Genomic DNA, 16,442 nt, shown 5'->3' with positions numbered 1-16,442 from the left:
GATGGATGGATGGATGGATGGATGGATGGATGGATGGATGGATGGATAGATAGATAGATAGATAGATAGATAGATAGATAGATAGATAGATAGATAGATAGATAGATAGATAGACAGACAGACTAACAGACAGACCAAATGGATAGATAGACAGACAGATACATAGACAGAGAGATAGAAGAGATAGATAAATGGAGAGATAGATAATTTAGGTCAGGCATTCTGCTAAGCACTGAGCATATGATACAAGCCAACAAGACAGGTCTCATGGAGCTTACATCCTAATTTGATGAATTCAAGGATGTAAAATACATTGATAATATAAGGGGGTTAAGGGTGGAAAGCACTAACAATTGGTAAAGATTTTTTTTTAAATCCTTTCTTTTTTTTTGCTTTTTTTGGAGGGTAATTGGGGTTAAGTGACTTGCCCAAGGTCACATGACTAGTTTTTATGTTAAGTGTCTGAGGCCAGATTTGAACTCAGGTCCTTCTGACTCCAGGGTCAGTGCTCTATTCACTGTGCCACCTAGCCACCCCACCTAAAAATCCGTTCTTAATAAATATACCTTTATAAAGGACCTACTGTGTGCCAGATACTACACTAATTGCTGGATTCATACATGACACAAGGTTAACTTGCTAAGTGTCAAAGAGAGAACCATACCACGGATCTCTGTGGAAACTGGAGGAGGCTGAGTTCACTTTCAGCTGGGGAAGAGGCTCAGGACAGACTTGGGGAAGGGCTGAACCCTAAGTTGTGCCTCAGGCGAACCAGACTTTCAAGAGACAATGTGGAGTCTCTTCTGACTTTCAGAGGCATCTTGGTACATTCTTGGTGCAGGGGAGTGCAAGCCAAGCCCAAAGGCAGATGGGTGTACTGTTTAGAAGGAGGGCAGTATGAGTAAAAACAAAGTGGAATTGAGCTAGAAAGACAAGTCTGGAGCCAGATTGTGGAAGTCCTAAAATAACAAGCTAAGGAGTTGGTCTTATAACCTCTGGGCAATAGGGAGCCACCTGAGGTGTTTGAGCAGGGGGCAAGATGAGTTAATGCTAAAGTCATAGGGTGGTTTTGCCAGTTGTGTGAAGCAGAGATAGGAGAGGAGGCCTTTCTCTCTCTCTACCCAAGGCTGTCAGGGCAATCTGAGGAGGCTGCCTGAAGGAGGTGACATCTTAGTTGAGCTGGAGAATGAGTAAGAATTTAACAGGCAAGAAACAGGTCAGGAAAACAGGGGGCAGGAAAGCATAGAATGTGTTGGAGAAGACAGAAAGAAAGAGGAACTCTTGGTGTGGCCTTGGACTAGGCACTGCCTTACCCTCAGGGGAAATAGATGTTCTCAGTGGGGGAACATAATGACATATTTGGAGATTAAAAGACTCATCCAGAGCCCCCTGAGCTATCTATCCCATCTCTGTTTTCATTTCCCCAAACCCCATCTGCACATATGGATGATTTTTTTATCAAGGCACAGTGGACAGATGGTCAACTCATCAGGATGCCTGGGTTCAAATCCCAGCCTTGGCACTTCCTAGCTGTGTGGTGAAGGGTGTGTCATTGGATTGCTCAGCCTCGGTTTCCTCATCTGTGAAGTGGGAATGATAACAACCCTCACGCCTGCTCCTTTCCAGGGCTGTGCTAGGAAAGTACTTCGCAAACCCAAGAAAACTGGGGGGATGCCCATTCTTGTGCTTCTCTGCTGAATTCAGTTAGGGGGGCTTCTGTGGCCTTGGCTGATCGCCTCACTTGTCCTTGGTGCTCCATCCTCCTGCCCTCTCCCTGGGCTATGGCGACAGGGGACAGGGAGCGCCGTCGGGTGCTGATGGACAGGCAATTGCAGAGGAGATTTCTCTGTGTTTAGAGTGCTCCGCCAAGCATCAGATACCGTGCATTTTAAGAATGACTGGATGTCGCAGCTGTCATATTTTTTCATCTTAATAGTCATAACAAGGTGTGTGTGTGTGTGTGTGTGTGTTTTCTCTCTCTGCCTCCCCCGTTTCTGCTCCCCATGAGGCATCCTCACTCTTTTCACCTCTACAGAAGCTGCGCCTAGAGTTAAAATGTGGGCTTGGATGTCTGGGGGCCTAGGAGCCTGGAAGATGATGGGGGAGGGAGGGACAGGGAGGCCATAGTGGAGCGAGTCAGGGGTACAGATAGGAAGCAACATAGGGCAGAAGCCGGGACACCTGAACAGGTGCTTCACAGAATCATCCAATGTCAGAGTTGGGAGAGACCTGAGCTGTAGCTAAACAGGGACTCATGGTGGAGTCCAGAGAGCACCTCCTTCTGTTTCTAGCTAGGCCTGTCCTCATCATCCTCATTTCCAGCGAGATCCTAGAGCTTGAAGGGTCCATCACATCTAATCCCTTCATTTTACAATTAGGGAAACTGAGGCCCAGGGAGGCCAAGTGATGAGTATGATCCTGGACAAGGAGTCAGTCAGCCTCTGCTTAAAGACCTGTAACGTAGGTCAGTCTGTCAGCAAGCATTTATGAAATGCCTACCATGTGCCGGGCACTGTGTTAAGTCCTGGGTATATGAAGAAAGCTAAAAAACATGGTCTTTGCCCACAAGTAGCTTATGTTCTTATAGAAGAAAGAACATGCTAACATTTATGTGCATTATATACACATATGTATATTATATGCATACATGTAAATACATGATGTATATAATATATGGATATACAATTATGTATGTTTATATATGTATGATATATTATACATATATAATATATTCTGTTAGATGTGTGTGTACATGCATCTGCACACACATATGGGAAGTAATCTTGGAAGGAAGGCCCTAGCAGTGGTGGGTACTGGGAAAGGTCAGTTCTGTGACCATCCTCTGAACACCTTCCATTTGGGCATCTCCCTTTCTTTGGGCCTCAGTTTTCTGACCTGTCAAAATAAAGGGTTAGACTAGACAGTCTCTCTCTTCATGCTCTAGGGTTCATGCATCCTGTTAGCAATAATGGGGAAACGTCAGGCGCTGTGACAGACCAGTACAGAAAAGCCTTCTCAGAACTGGCATAGAATCATAGATCAATCCATCCCCAAGCAATGATTAAGTGTCTACTGTATGTCATAAATATAGATCTGGAAGGGTCCTCAGAGGTCACATAACCCAACCTCTTCTTTTGACAGATGAGGATACTGGACCCAGAGAGGTTAAGTCACTTGCTCAAGGTTACCCAAGTAGAGAAGGGGAATCAGAGATGGGTTTTGAACCCAAGTCAGCTGACTCCAGAACCAATGTTCACGCTAGTCCACCCACTGCTAAGTTCAAACCCACCATGACAGCCACACCATGGAATTGTGGATATGTTTGTAGCATTACAGTTATCAGCTAAAGGGGCCTTTAGAGGCCATCTAATACAATCCCACTCCTTTTACAGATGAGACTCAGGGAAGGTCAAGCAGGTGATACATTTCTTCTCATTTTACCTCCATTTCCTCATGAATCAGAGAAAGAGAAAATGATAATGAATTCCTGCCTCATGGAGATGCAGACAAGGAAGTTCAAGATCCTAGGAGAGTCAAAGAGGTCACAAGCATGCAGAGGAGGCTCTGAAAGGAGGGTGAGGAGGGGCTGCTTTGAGAGGAGGCTCCAGTTCCCCACACATCAAATTGCCAGGGAATAGGAGCAACCAGGCAGCTTCAGCCATTGAGGAAAGAATCAACCACCTCTCAGAGAAGATAGATTGGCTGAGCAGAGAGAAGGCCCTCCCATTAGTTAATCCCTAGTTCATTAAGAATAGCTCTGCACCAGCTCATTAAGGCTGCTCAGAGGGAGATATATTGATTAGCAATAACTCCTGGTGCCTCTGTCCTTCAGGCTGGGCTTCAGGCTCTGCTGGTCTCCTCCTTAAGGGTCACTGGATCAGGTTCGCTCCAAAGCAGGAAGGGGGACAAGTCATTAGGGTCTAGGACTTTGTCTGCCCATCTCCCACGGCTGGACCCTATATTACCCCCCAGCTTCCTAGCCTTCACCCTCTAGCCCAGCCGGGCTGCTCCCATTGGCACCCAAACATGAAAGCAACATGGCAGAATCCAAAGACCACTAGAATCAGTCAGGAGTCCTGACTGTAGAGTTCCTCATCTTCCTAAAAGGCCAAGCCCAAAGTTCATCTCCTCTAGGAAGCCCTCCATGATCACGGCCTCTTACAGTGTTCTCTTTTCCTCTGCACTTTTACAGCGGTTGTTGACCGTTCCCCTGGCCGGCACGTGGCACCCCCTTCCATGAAGCATCTTCCATTTTCTTGTCTTATACTATTTCTTTATCTTTTCAAATGTGTACAAACTGCTTCTGAGATTTAAGGGCAAATACTGTATCTTCCTTTTCTCCTCTACCCCCAAGTTAACCCAGCACAGGGCTAGGGACACAGGCAAAGCTCAATATATATGCCTACTGTTTGCATCAATCAATTTAAGGATCAGAGCTGATCCCTAGTATGCTCTTTGAAGGAAAGGACTTTGTCACTTTTTTTGTCTTTGTATCCCTAGTGCATGTCTTGGTAATACTTGATTAGTCTCCAAGGTAGCCTCATGGAACCAGCATGAGTGAGTCCTGTCTGATTTGTTATTCCTGACTCTCCAAGTAAGTGGTTCCTCCTCTCTATACTTATTGTCATCTCATCAACACTGCTTTCATTATTATCAACCATTGTCGATATCACCACCATCATTATCATCAGCAGCATCATAGGAATGATCATCGTCACCACCGTAATCATTGTCATCTCCTTAACTCTAATCATGGTCATGGCTGTCTTTCCTATCATCATCATGACCATAATCATCTCTATCACCACCATCATCAACAGCATCATCTCTTTCTTGGCCATATTTGTCATTATCATATTACCATCAATATCATTGCCTCTATCACCATCATCCCTACTGTGATCACTAATCTCTCCATCCCCATCATCGTCTCCATCACCATCATCTCTACAACCATTATCATCTCCATCACTATCCGTATCATCACCTTCATCTCCATAACCTTTCTGTCCCCATCACTAAAATCAATGTCATCTCCATCACTATCATCCATATGACAATTGTCATCATCTCAATCACCATCATCCCTATGACAACCATCATCTCCATCACCATCATGGCCATCACTATCTCTAGCCTTGTTCTCACTATCATGGGAAAGGAAGGAGGAAGAACATGGGAAAGGAATAAGTATGTAATGCCTACTATGTGCCAGGTACTGTGGCACTTTTCAAGTACTCTCTCATTTGATCTTCACAACAGCTCTGCAAGATGGGTGCTGTTATCCCAATTTAACAGTAAGAAAACTGAAACAAATAAAATTTGAGTTGCTCAGGGTCATGCAGCTAGTAAGTACCTAATTCTGGATTTGAACTCAGGTCTTCCTGACTCAATCCCACTGCTCTATCCACTGTGCCACCTAGAGGCCTCATTATCATGAACCATCTTGACCATCACCTTCAACATTTACATTTGTATCATAACCAATGTCACCATCTCCACCTTGTATACCACCATAACCATCTTTTCCTCAGAGGAAGCTCACTACAGTAAAAAGAATATTAGATTCAGAGTCCTAATCCCTGACATCAAAGCTCAAGGCTGCTACTTACCACGTGTATGACCCTGCACAAGTCATTTTACGGTCTGAACCTTGGCCTCCTTATCTGTGAAGGGATTGAAGGGATTGGACTAGGTAGTCCATAGGGCCCCTTCCTACTCTAAATTTATGACTTAGACTTACCTCCTAGATTACTCTTAAGGTGAGAAGAGACCCCAGAGATTATTTAGTTCAATGATCTCCTTCCACAGATAAGTCAGCAGAAATACAAAGAAAAGAAATTAATGACCCAAGGTCACATGGCAAGTTACTGGAGGAAAACGCCTCAGTTTGTCTTTATCATGCCCATTATCCAGATTTGCTGCAGCAGCAGCAGAACCATCATTCTGTCATCCACCATCATCATCTCTATTTGAAAATAGATATCTCAAGAAGGAGAGACTCTGGCTCCTGGCAGCTTGGGACCTCCCCCTGGTTTCCTGGGTATTTCCCTCTGCTCCCCTCTCCAGCCTGTGCTAATATTCTGGAGTAATTCATTAATGGACTGTAAAATGTGAGCTTGGGCAATGGATGCTTCATTAGGCATGATTTAATTAGGAGCTCCCTTGTGCCTCCTGTGTGGGAGCATCTCATAAAGGAACGTTGGGGACTTGGAGTTGTATGTCCATGGGCAGAAGACACTGAAGCCCAGAGGTGTTGGGGGACTTGCAAGGTCAGTCATATAGTGTATTTGAGGTAGAGTTGAGGCAGAGAACCCAGGTGTCCTGATTCTTGGTAGGCACCCTTCCAGCAGAGCAAAACTTGTGCCTTGAGCAAAGGAGGTCCTCCATTAATCAGCAGAGAAAGGGCATGGGGTGGGAAGAAGAGGGATGTCGGGAGTTGTAGGGAAGGAAACCTGATCCTGGCCACTAACAACCAGCACTGCCCCCCAACCCATGACAATGAGGACAGTAACAATGATGAGTCCCCTTTCAATAGAGATTTATAGATCACAAAGGACTTTCCTAAATCAGACGGTGTATTATTGCCCCATTTTACAGAGATGACAAGGCTCAAAGAGGAAATGATAGCCTGAAGGTCACACAGCTAATGAAAGTTGAACCAGGATTCCTAATTCCCATCCCAGTGTTCTTTTTCCTCTTGCATCAACCAGGGATGGAATCCCACCCAGACTTTCCAAATTACTTTCTCCCACACTACCTCATGGAATGCTAATAATAACTCTGTGAGGTTAGTAGGACAAAGGCTGTCACCTCCATTTTTATGTAGGGAAACTAAGGTGCAGAGGGGCAGTGACTCACCCAAGGTCACTCAGTCCCTAGCAAATCACTGCTAGGTGGGAAGACCTGGTTCCATAACTTCTTAGCTGTGTCACATCATTTCTCTTTGGGTCTCTCTGTAGGAGGAAAGAGCTCAACTGGGTGACTTCTAAGATCTCCCTCCAGTTCCAAATTTAGGATGCCCTGAACCCAGGTCTTTGGACTCTAAGCCCAATTAATGCCCTTTATCAGGGTTCCACACAGGACAGAAGAACCATTCAGCCTTTCCCCTGCCATAGCGTTCCCATAGCTCCTCCTCCCCAATCCTCGGGCATGACAAAATCAAAGGATCTAAAGCTTATGGAGATCTTAGAAATCGTGTCCAAGCTGCTCATTTTACAGAGGAAGAAACTGAGGCCTACAGAGGTTAAGGGACTTTGCTGAGGTCCCCCAGGCTTTGAGCCTGATTCCGTGGTGCCAATTCTCCTTCCATTCCACCACAAAATGGCGGCCTGAGGCCTCGAAGGCCCTACCAGCCATGCCCAGCCTCCCTCCAGCCTGGTATCTATCCATCTCTCTTCCTAACTAGCCAGAGAGAGAAGAAGTGGGGGCAGTTGGGTGTAGGGAGGAGAAGCGGGGGTGCAGAGCTCAGAATCCATGCAGAAAGCTGCCCATCTCCACCTTCGTTACTTTTCACTAACGAGCTGTTTATAGGAGCGACATGACACCTGCTTTCCTCTTTATAAATCCCATAATTTATGAACGGAATTAGAGGCAGAGAAGCCGCCCAAGTAGAGCTGGCCATGCCCAGCACCCTGGGTCTTCGCCAAACGGGACAATGCGTCACACTGGGCAAGCACGCGAACATACTTACTCTCTCCCACCATCAATTATTAAGGGAATCTTTTGATTTTTTTTTTGGCTTGTAATTACACAAGCTTTTATGTTTTTCACTCCCCTGATCTTAATCCCTTTTGGATGGGTGCCAGTCACTTCTGACAGCCCTGAACAAACAGCCAGGGTCACAGCTGCTTCCTGGGGAGGCCATGCCAATCCCTGGCAAGGCTGACCTTGGCTTTGAGGGAGGTCCTGCAGGTGGGGAGGGGGGGCAGGCAGGAGAGGGTGCCCCCCTTAGCCAAGAAACATTGGCTTGAGTCAGACTTTGTTTTGTAGCCCAGCTTGGATGCTTTCTAGCTATGTGACCCTAGATAAGTCGCTTTGATGTCTCTGAGCCCTGACTTGTTCCCCTAAAATAGTGAGAAGCAGCTTGGCCTGGTGGCTAGAGATTGAGCCTCAGAGGTGAGGGAGGGGCTTTGCCATTTACTGACCATGTGATTCTGAAGGGAGCCATTTAAACTCTCAGAGGCCCTGGCAACTCAGTGGAAGAGGTGATGCCTGCATTTGCAGAGGGAATTCCCTCACCTGGGAGTGCCCTATGCCAATGATAGGACACATTAATCTCATTCCCCCCACCAGGCCTTTGGCCCCCTACCCTGGCATGCTCTTCCCTTCCATCCAGGCCATCCATTCAAATGGTTTCGACCCTTTACTCTTAAAAGTTTCGGAACCCAAATGAGCACGGCCTCCTCTGGGCAACCATCCTAGACTTCCCTGACCTCCCTCCCTCCTCTGGTGTTTACTGCCCATATCACAGTGTGGAAGAAGGATCCCTGGCCTTCAACTCAGAAGAGCTGAGTTCAGATCCTGGCTCTTTGGTGATAAAGTGAACAGCATTGGGCTTGGAGTGAGGAAGCTCAGAACTCAAATCCCACCAGTGTGACCCTGGATAAGTCACTTACTGACTTCTCAGCCCCAGTTTCCTCACCTTTAAAATGAGGAAGGTAATAGTCTGTATGTAGCTCCTGGGGCTGTGTAGCAGCAAGCACCCCAAGCATGTCCTCAGGGTTTGCTGCTACCACAAGTTCTTGGATCTGCTTTGTTAAAGGAAAGCAACTCAAAATGGGTTAACAAGCTTACTTTAATCAGTCAGACATATATCGTTTACCTTATTCAGGGGAAAAAGGTCAGCACCCCAAACTTCAAAATATACAGACAGAATTATCAAGACATTAACAGATCAAGCAGACAGCTTTCCAAACTGTCCAACCATTACATCCATACCCAGTCAACATCTGGGTTTCCACATCTGGGTTTTTCAAAGCCGGGGGACTCTCAACAACGGCTTCCCAGAATTCAGATCAAATCACAGAACACTTCTCAAAGTGAGCCCCCAAAACAAAGCTACACATCAGGGCTTATATAGCCTTCTCCTGGCTCAGACAATGTAACAACCTTATTGACTCACTGGCCAATCAAGAAGTATCTACTGAAAAACAAGCCTCCCTCCCCAGGCTTCAGGTGCACATTAGCCTAGGGGCAGGGAAGATCTTTAAATCTGCATTCCCATTACAGGCTGTTATAAGGATAAAATAGGACAATGCAGGCAAAGTACTTGGCAATCTTAGCATGACATGCAAAGTTATCACGATCCCCATCATCATCATAGTTATCATTATTAATGCTCTCGTGTGTGACCCTGACCCAGTCACTTAACCACTCCCTGCTTCAGTGTCTTCATCCGTCAAAAGGAGATAATCCTTGCACTCCCCCATCTCACAGACTTGTCAGACTATGGCTTTGTACAATTCAAGGCAGCTGGACCATCTGACCTGACACTTCTTAGTTGTGTGACCCTGGATAAGTCACTGAACCTCTGCCTGTCTCAGTTTCTTTGCCTATAAAATGGGGGTCATGATAGCGCCTTCTTCACAGGGTTGTTGTGAGGATCAAAGGAGATAAACTTGTGAAATGCTGATAACAGTGGTTGGTGCGCAGCAGGCACTTTAGATAGATATAGATACACACACACTTATTCCCTTTCCTCCCCATTTGTCATCTTCAAATCAATTTAATTCTCTCCAATTAAACAAGCGTGCATTAAGGCAGCATGGGACAATGAGGAGAGTCCTGCATTTGGAGGTGAAAGACCAAATCGCTCTCTGCCACTTACTACCTGATTGACCGTGGCTTCCCTGGTACGCAGTTTCTTCATCTGTAAAAATGAAAGGACTGGACTAAATGACCTCTAAGGTCCCTTCCAGCCTAAAATCTGTGACCCTGTGATTCTCTGACCTGATATATACAAAGCACTGTGCTAGGCATGGAGTAGGGTACACAATTTAGACAAAACAGGGTCCCCTGCCCTCATGGGACTGATGTCAATCAATCAACAAACATTTATTAAATACCTACTGTATTTTCATGAGTTCAAATCTGGCTACAGACACTTATTAGCAGTGTGACTCTGGGCAAGCCACTTCACCCTGTTTGCCTCAGTTTCCTCATCTGTAAAATGAGCTGGAGAAGGAAAAGGGAAACCACAGCAGTGTCTTTGCCAAGAATCAGACACATGACTGAACAGCAACAGCAACAATTATATGCCAGGCAATGTGCTAAATACCGGGGATACAAAAAGGGACAAAAGACAGATCTTGCCCTCAAGAAGCTTACAGTCTAACAGAGGAGAAACATGCAAACAAATATATAAAAAACAAGCTATATACAAGAGAGAGAAAGAGAGGAAATAATCACTGGAGGGAAGGCTTTAGCTTCAGGAGGGATCGGGGAAGGGATTTTAATTGGGACTCAGTGGAATCTAGGGAGGTTGTTAGATGGAGATGAGAAGGGAGGACATTCCAAGCGTGTGGGACAGCCAGAGAAAATGCCCAGAGTGGAAAGATGGAGCATCTTGTTTGTGAAACAACCAGAAGGCCAGTGTCCCCGGATGGAAGAGGAGGTGGTAGGGAGTAACATGGGAGAGCCTGGAAACAAAAGGCGGGGGGCCACGTGAAGCCAAATGGAGCATTTTATATCTGCTCCTGGAGGCAACAGGCAGGCCCTGGAGTTTACTGAGAAGAGGGGTGATGTAGCCGTACCTGTGCTTTAGGAAAGTCACTTTGATGGCTGGATAGAAGCTGGATTGGAATGGGGAGAGGGCTGAGGCAGGCATCACATGTATGCAAAATTCCAGTGTTGTGCAGAAGAATGAGTGTGATTCCTGCCTCCCCAGTCAGACTGGATACTCCCTGAGGATAGGACCCATGGTGTCTTCCTATCTAGCCTCCTCTCCCCCAGTGTCCATGTAGGAGGCATGAACACAGCTGTGGATCCCAAGGTGTGCAGAGCTGTCCATATGGGAGGGCTTGAAGCCCTTATTCCTGAGGGGTGGCCATCTGGAAGGCAACAGACAGATGTGCCTGGGGTGCATCTGAAATGGTTTTGAGTAGAACATGAACAGATTCAGGCCACAGAGTTCGGAAAATATTGCTTTTCCCTCCCCATTTACAACCCTTAAGTTGGCAGATATGGAGGGGGAAGAAGAGAAGACTTGGCATGGACCGGAAATAAGGCTGCATTCAGAATCAGGGATTGTAGGTTTGAATCCCACCTCTGCTACCTGCTGTAATAGGCAAGCCAATTCTCCTGTCTGGGACTCAGTTTCCCAATCTGTAAAATAGGAGGGATGGACTAGTATTGACATCCCTTCCAGAATTAATGCAATGAGAATATGGCTCTTGTGAGAAGGGAAAGGATATTGGAGCCGGCTACAGTGGAAAGGGTCCTGGACCTGAAAGCAGGAGGCAAAGCTTGCCTCTGACATGGTCTAGCTCTGTGACAGTGAGGCTTGTAGCCTCTCTGAGCCTTGGTGTCTCCATCTGTGAAATGATGGTCAGCCCCAGATCTATGACCCTAAAGCCCTGTACCATGGAAAGCACTTCTGCTCGCCAAAATCTTTTCCCATTCATTATAATTCTTACTGGACCTTCACAACAGCCTTGTGATGGCAGCAGGAGGGGATTGCCACTGCCCCCTACTACAGAGAGAGACAGAGACAGACAGAGACAGAGACACAGAGAGATGAGAGAATTATAGGGTTGACAAATGAGGAAACTGAGGCCCAGGGAGAGGAATAATTGGGTTTGAGACCTTGTGGCAGGTAGTGGCAGGACCAGCCTCTGACCTGGTCTCCTTACTGCTACTCTTGCCTATGTTTCTTCTACTGTACCAAAAGTGGATCCACGAAGGGGGTGCAGGGATATTAACTTGTATTGGGGGAAACCATGATTCAGAACTCAGGAGTGGGCTATTAAGGGAGGCTTGGAGGCTGTCTGATGGCAAGACCAAGGGTAAGAGTGAGTAGGGGTGGATGTGTGCATTGGGGATTCCATTTCAGGACCAGTCAGGAGGAGGAGGAGGCAAATGAGTAAGGGGAGAAAGACTAGAAGATCTATTAGTCATCTGAGAATTGGCATCACTTCTGCTGAGGGGGAGGCCACAGCTGAGCCTCTTAGATTCCCAGCAAATAGGATTCAATGGGAAAGGAAAAAGTTTGGTAGAAAGAGTGCAAAAAGTAGAAGGGAATCTTTGGGAAGGAAAAGAACAAGGGAACACTAAAAGTCCAAGTCCCTTCTGACCTCTGGAGACCAAATCACTTGACTCTTACCCCCAAGGCCAAAGACTCCAAAATCAAATCACTTGACTCTTACCCCCAAGGCCAAAAACTCACAAATTCTCCTACTGTTCTACAGAAGTCAATCTGGAGGCCTATAGCTGAAAGGTAGAGCCTGGCCTCTTCAATGAGACTCAGTTCTTTTCCCTACCCTGGTCAGCAGAGGGTGTGGATAGATGAACTTTCCCATAGGTCACCTGCTGGAGGGCTCAGTTGCTAATAGCGAAAAGGGAAATGAATGAAGAGTCAGAAGACTGTGGTTCTAGGCCTAACTGTACCAACTAACTATGACCAGCTTTGTAACCTGGGGCAAATCCCCTTTACACACCCATAACATACCCGAGCCCAAAAGGACCTCAGAATATAGAATGTAAGTCAGAATAGAAAGGGACCTTAGAACATAGAATATTAGACCTGGAAGAAAGCTTAGAATATAGAATATCAGATCTGGAAAGGACCTTAGTAGATAGACTATGGAAAGTCAAAGCTGAAAAAGATCTTAAGACATGCAATATTCTGGATGAAACCTTTGAACATAGAATGTCAGAGCTGGAAAGAACCTTCGAGTACAGACTGTGGTAAATCTGAGCGACAAGGGGCCTTAGAACAAAGCTGTTACAACTGGAAAGGGCTTCAGACAGCATGTAACACAAACCCAGCCCTTTTATAAATAAAGAAACTAAGAGCCAGAAAAGGAGGGTGATTTGTGCAAGGTTCTATATTAGTGTCCTGGTAAAGTCAGGACAGGAGGTTAGGTCTGTCTCCCAGCCCAGAGCTATCTCCTGGGAGTGGACTGTACAGTTCCAATACCCTGTGACACTCTTAAGGTCCCATGCTGGCCCCGCTGCACCAGTCTCTCCTGGAGAGAAACAGGATCTCCTCTCCTTACAAGAATATCCCACCTATAGTCATTAATTTTTACTTTAAAAGCATGTTATTAGGCAAAATGCCATTCCAAGGAGTAGCCAGTTTCCTGGGAACCCTCTTAGAATTATTCAAAATGGTCTGGATGACCTTACAAAGAGGTTTCCTTGTTATTCATTAACAGTGTTTTCAAGGAATAGAATAGTCTGGGTGTCCTCATAGGGAGGATTCCCATTATTGATGCTTTGTGCAAATTGTGAACACAGCCTGCTACAATACCGGGCGCCAGAGGTCTAGGAGGCCAAAGAAAGATACTTCTCAGTGGACATCATCCCTTCCTCTCTACCCACCCCACAACTATTGGCATCCCAGGGCAAACCAGGTAACTGTCCAGCAAGTCTAAAAACCAAGCGAACAGAGAGGCTCCGGCCCCTCTTCCCTAAAAGACCCAATGGAGCAAGATCCCTCTCTAGTGCCCAAGGCTTCAAACCTCTTGGCCTTGGATTGCAAGCTCATTAAGAATCAATCATCTAGGTTCTTTTGCTCGGTACAGCTAGGTGGTGCAGTGAATAGAGCACCAGCCTGGAGTCAGGAAGACCTGAGTTCAAATCGGACCTCAGACACTTGATACTCTTACTAGCTGTGTGACCTTGGACAATTCACTTAACCCCAATTGCCTTGCCTTACCCCCTCAAAAAAATCAATAATTTGACTTGGTCTATCAAAGAACTAGGGGTATCTTGGGCTACAGTCACACACACATACACATACACATACACACACACACACACACACACACACACAAGATTGTGGCTACAATTGAGGGATATGATAATCTTCCCACCCTCTGCCCTGGACAGATACAGCTGGAGTTTTGTGGACAGATCTGGTTATTGCATTTTTGGAAGGGCATTGTCAAGCCAGAATGTATCCAAACAGGCCAAATTTAACAAAATAAAACTTAATAAGAATAAATGTCAAGCTCTACACCTGGGTTCAAAAATCAACCACCCAGGAACAGGATAAAGGAAGTATGGTGACACAAGAATTTGTCTGAGAAAAGATTGGGGGACACATCCAGAGAAAGAACTATGGAGTCGGAATGCAGAGTGAAGCAGACTATTTTTTTTTGTTTTGTTTTGTTTTCTTTCCCATGGTTTTCCCTATTCATTATAATTCTTCTATGCAACATGACTAATGTGAAAATGTGTTTAATAGGAATGTATGTGTAGAGACTGCATCAGTTGCATACCGTCTTGGGGAGGGACAGAGAGAAATTTAAAACTTATGAAAGTGAATGTTGAAAACGAAAAATAAATTAATTAATAAATGGGGGGAGAGGCATGGAAAGAAAAAGAAAACTTCACTGAACTATAGAAAGATAGTATTACCTTAAACCCCAATAACAACAACTCCACTCAAAAAGAAAAGAAGAAAGAAAAAAGGTTGGGGGTAGAGAGTGACCCTGCACAGTGGGCAGTTAGCAGACCAAAGTCAATCTGAGTCATCATGGCAGCCGAAACAATCTATCATGGTCGTAGGGTGAATTAAGAAAAGCACAGTATGCAGAAAAAAGGAGGAAGCTGTCCTTTGGATAGGACTCCATACCCTGCCCTACTCAGACTACATGTTCAGTTCTGATGCTGTACATTGGAAAGAATTTGGACAAACTAAATCAGTACCAGAGGAAGGCAGCTAGAGTGTTGACAGGGACATAGACCATGTCATATGAGAATCAGTTGAAATAATTGGGGAAAAGAAAGCTTGAGTGGGGAGGAGGGGAGATGATTACTCTCTCTAAGTATTGGGAAGACGTTTCTTTTACTTGGTCCCAGAAGGCAGAAATGGGAACCATGAGTAACATTGCAGGGAAGGACCTTTCTGCTTGATATCAGGAAAAACCTCCTAACAGTGAGAGCTATCCAAAAAGTGTGCTGGGCAGGCTTGGGAGGTAATGGATTCCCAGTCACTGGGTCTTCAAGTGAGGAGTGGGTGTAAGAAGGGAGCTGTATGCTTAGGTCCACAGTGGATATAATGGCTTCTCCCAAAGCTGAATTACAGTCAGCTGCAATTCAGTGATTCTAGTCTTCTCCCCTCTCAGAGAGGCCCCTGCAATCACTAGCTCCCAGCACTCCTCCCTATGGCCTCCTATCTTCCCCATGATTCTTTGATGTTTTGCTAAAAAGCAAAAGGCAGAGAGAACAATTTGCTCATTATTATTTTCTCTAAGATCAGCTCCACAACTGGGAGCTTAGAGTGCAGTGGGTGCTGGGAAGGGGAATAATAAGGAGGATTGAGAACTGGGGCTACTTGGAAACTGAGAGACCCAGCAATGGAAAAGCCTAGGGTGGGGTCCCTGACATAGCAAAATGAGCCTGGGACACAGGAGATGCACCATGAAACCTCCCAAGTCATAGGAAGGTTAGGCAACCACCTACTCAAGGGGGCTCAGGAAGACCAAGAAAGCCTCGCCCCTGCCAAGAAACCTCTTCCCAAGTGACCCATCACAATCCCTCAAATCCCACTATTCAAGCTGCATGCCTGTAAGGTAATTCTTTATCCATGCCAACCTCCCTCCCCTCACCACCCAAGGGACCCATTCAGTTCCATATTCCTCAGAGGAAATAAGCTTTTTGATGTTTTCTTCCCATAAAAGGAAGAGACAGAATCTTTGAAAGGTGATGGAAGAGGGGTGGCTAGGTGGCACAGTGAATAGAGCACCGGCCCTAGAATCAGGAGTACCTGAGTTCAAATCTGGCCTCAGATACTTAACACAAAAACTATCTGTGTGACCTTGGGCAAGTCACTTAACCCCAATTGCCCTCTAAAAAGCAGAAAGAAAAAGAAAGAAGGAAAGAAGGAAAGAAAGAAAGAAAGAAAGAAAGAAAGAAAGAAAGAAAGAAAGAAAGAAAGAAAGAAAGAAAGAAAGAAAGAAAGAAAGAAAGAAAGAAAGAAAGAAAGAAAGAAAGAAAGGAAGGAAGGAAGGAAGGAAGGAAGGAAGGAAGGAAGGAAGAAGGAAAGGAAGAAAAAGAAAGAAAGAAAGAAAGAAAGAAAGAAAGAAAGAAAGAAAGAAAGAAAGAAAGAAAGAAAGAAAGAAAGAAAGAAAGAAAGAAAGAAAGAAAGAAAGAAAGAAAGAAAGAAAGAAAGAAAGGAAGGAAGGAAGGAAGGAAGGAAGGAAGGAAGGAAGGAAGAAGGAAAGGAAGAAAAAGAAAGAAAGAAAGAAAGAAAGAAAGAAAGAAAGAAAGAAAGA

At 45.4% G+C, this 16,442-nt stretch overlaps 1 protein-coding gene across 1 annotated transcript in view; it reads left to right on the top strand.

Annotated features, from left to right (window-relative positions):
- The window catches only part of LINGO1 (leucine rich repeat and Ig domain containing 1), a 206,978-nt gene that overhangs the window by 131,165 nt on the left and 59,371 nt on the right, over positions 1–16,442 (top strand). The window lies entirely within an intron of this gene.

Source organism: Petaurus breviceps, unplaced genomic scaffold, assembly GCF_028583685.1.
Source record: "Petaurus breviceps papuanus isolate PSGF00001 unplaced genomic scaffold, PetGlider_PUasm1.0 90825, whole genome shotgun sequence".
Classification (NCBI taxonomy): Eukaryota; Metazoa; Chordata; class Mammalia; order Diprotodontia; family Petauridae; genus Petaurus; species Petaurus breviceps.
The sequence above is the reverse complement of the archived record's forward strand: the minus strand, read 5'-3'. Positions and strand labels throughout refer to the sequence as shown.